General features: G+C 37.6%; 1 protein-coding gene across 1 annotated transcript in view; it reads left to right on the top strand.

Annotated features, from left to right (window-relative positions):
- Positions 1-2238: 2238 nt before the first annotated feature.
- Positions 2239-2668, top strand: part of mfsd6l (major facilitator superfamily domain containing 6-like) — a gene marked incomplete at its 3' end in the record, with an annotated part of 4835 nt that continues 4405 nt past the window's right edge. Inside the window, 1 exon segment of the mRNA XM_035654409.1 lies at positions 2239-2370.

Below are 2668 nucleotides of genomic sequence, written 5' to 3'. Positions count from 1 at the left end.
GATAGAATTTTCATGAATAACATCTCATAATCACAATAGATTTAGTATTACTGAGATGAACAGTGTTACCAGAGCTTTGTGATAAATAAGAGGAAGGTAGTTTTTTGTACGACTCTCCTGTTTATTGTCTCTCACGTGTCTCTTCTGGCAGCAGTAATACACCAGCAGAGTCTCAGGCTGCAACATTCCTGTCCGTTTGAGGGTCAACTGTTTTACTGGAAGAGTCCCAATGGGTGAATACTGAACTTGTTCTTCCAAAGTGAATTTTGTAGTATCGCTGTGGCTCCAACAGCTTCCATTCCAATCCACTCCCAGTCCCTTTCCCCTGCAGGCTGTCTGGATCCAAGCTGTGTATATCTGCTAACAAGAAATAAGCAAGACCTCGACAGGTGGATGGTCAACCGTTGACCTGCGCTGCCAGTCACCGAGGCTGGCTGTGTTCAACCGTTCACACTTAAATGTTAAAAAAGACATGTTTTGTACAAATGATCAGTTATATGCAAAGAAGAACTGTTGACTTTTGACAAATCCAGAGAGACTCCACATCCAGCTGCCAACAGCAGCACCAGAGCTACAGGAACATGGTTTTATGTTGAAACTGAGTGCTGTGAACCTCCCAACCCTGCACCCCCTGATGGAGTTTTTATACTGAGTAACAAGGAAAGGTCCCTGAGTTTGGCATAGATCAAACATATGCAAGCATCATGTTGGTCTAACTGGAGGCAATAGAAGCAGTTTGTTGACTGTTATTATATCTTGCACAGGGAAACTGCGAAAATATCTGGCTTTTACAAAATGATATTTTAACTTGCATTTACACACTCCCAACCCGTAGACATTTTCGAAAATGCCAGACTTACAGTTAGCAGAAAGAAATAACTTAAACATTTCAATTAACTGTTAACGCATTGATGATACATCGTATTTTACAGCAATTCAAAATAAAACATGTAGGCGATCATTCTTAACATAAATATTAACTGAATGGTAGATAATGGAAACCATTTCAATAACCCCAAAACTGGATTTGAACCGTTGGAGTCTGAGTTATTGTTTGGTGAGATAAGTAAATCAGCTTGACTAACGTGTCTTTAAATAATTCAACATTAGGATGAAAATTTCGGCATTTCCTCCCATCTCACACAGACAGGAAGGTGAGAACTTCTTCTCCTTTTCTTCATCTCTGACAAACACACTATTAAAGCTGGGGTTTCGGTAATCTTGGAAAGCCTAGCGAGAGAGCTAGCAAGGTTGATTTATGAAGTAACTAAAAAGTAAAACCGCTCAGAAAGCTTCTGGATTTCAATTGGCCAGTTTGTCAGGGACGGAGGGGCTTATTTGTATAATAGATTTGATATATATCAAATACATCTCCAAGCTAAAAATACTTTGTGCTTTTGATTCTTAACTCTGCATATATGGTATATAACACTGTGAACAGGGCCCTTAAGTACATTTAGCTTCTAATACTTATGTACTTTTACTTAAGTAAAACCCTTATTATGAAGTCTTAATAATAAGAATTAATTTTAGAGTTCTCTGTCTCTTTATTGATCCCCCAGGGGGACATGTGGTGCTCACACAATGTTAAAGAATAAAAATAATACTTATATTACAATCTAACACAATATATATATAGAATATAAATGTATATATAAGCTAGGTATATACATATAAGTAAAAAATGGAAATAGAAATATAACAGCCTATGTACCTAATAGTAATAATAATAAATTATAAACAATATATACAAAGTAATGTATGCCACAGTATATGAACTACAGAAATGAAATGAATAGTAGTGAGTTTTTAAAGATTGTGTTAATGCAGAAGTTTTAAATTATGACAAAGAATGACGTAATAATTACAAGAATGACGTAATAATGACAAAGAATGACGTAATAATTACAAGAATGACGTAATAATGACAAAGAATGGCAGTGTTATGTGTGTTACAGTATTGCACCTTAATGAATTTATTTCACAATAACGACTTGTGCAATAAAGAAGTTTATACATCTTAATTTCAGATTAGGGCAAAGCAGGTAATTAATAACTGATTTAGTTTTAAAAAGATTTAAAAGATTTAAAAGATTTAAAGATTTAGTTTGAGTGTGTAATTTGACCTGCGTTGGTGCTCTGTGTGTCGCACAGAGGCATCCGCGCCGCTAGGAGGCGCTGTAGTCACTGGAATTGCTCTCCAGGTGTAAACTTGGATACAGTTGAGAGGGATTCATCGTTCAGACAGCAACAGGTGCCCTCCGCTCAAACCCCCCCTCAAAAAGACCGACTCGTGGATGAAATGCAGGAATTCCAGGTGGAAAATGACCGGTAGAAAAGTTTGAAGAACTTTGTGGCTGAGGTCAAAAGGTAAAAGTTTAACGTTGTCTCTCTTTTTTCCTCCTTATCTTCCAAACTTGACGTGACGTGGACTAGTGCTCCACATCGTGATATCCCGCAGGTCCAGGTAGAGCCCGACAGGTGTTACTGACCGACATGTTGCTGGTTTCATCTGCTTGTTTCTGTACAGAATAATACATTCATTTCATCATATAGTGATGTCTAGTGTCGGCATTTATCTGCGCTGTGGCGTTCGGCCAAGATATTCCTCTTTCCTGTGCAAACGAGTTAATATAGAGCCAGATGCTTTGTCTAAACGGGAGTTACA

Source organism: Morone saxatilis, unplaced genomic scaffold (genome assembly GCF_004916995.1).
Source record: "Morone saxatilis isolate NCDOM2014 unplaced genomic scaffold, NCSU_SB_2.0 Contig14, whole genome shotgun sequence".
Lineage (NCBI taxonomy): Eukaryota > Metazoa > Chordata > Actinopteri > Moronidae > Morone > Morone saxatilis.
The sequence above is the reverse complement of the archived record's forward strand: the minus strand, read 5'-3'. Positions and strand labels throughout refer to the sequence as shown.